Below are 391 nucleotides of genomic sequence, written 5' to 3'. Positions count from 1 at the left end.
TGGCCGTTAACCGTTGACGTGGCACGCCACGTGGCGGCTGACGTGGCACGCCACATAGATTTTTTGCCACATCAGCATGCCATGTCATATTTTTTAAAAAAAATTCCGAAAAAATATGAAAAAATCGATTTTTTTTTAAAATTTAAAATAAAATAAATAAACAGCAAAAAAAATATACATATATATTCATATCTATATACAAATAAAAATATAAATATATATACAAAATAAAAAACATACACATATATATACAAACATCTATACAAATATATATATACATATACATACAAACAAATATATTTATATATACATATACATATATAAACACATATATATGTATATATACATATGCATATACATACATACATACATACATACAAAATAAAAAAAA

Source organism: Tarenaya hassleriana, unplaced genomic scaffold (assembly GCF_000463585.1).
Source record: "Tarenaya hassleriana unplaced genomic scaffold, ASM46358v1 Cleome1, whole genome shotgun sequence".
Taxonomy (NCBI): domain Eukaryota; kingdom Viridiplantae; phylum Streptophyta; class Magnoliopsida; order Brassicales; family Cleomaceae; genus Tarenaya; species Tarenaya hassleriana.
The sequence above is the reverse complement of the archived record's forward strand: the minus strand, read 5'-3'. Positions refer to the sequence as shown.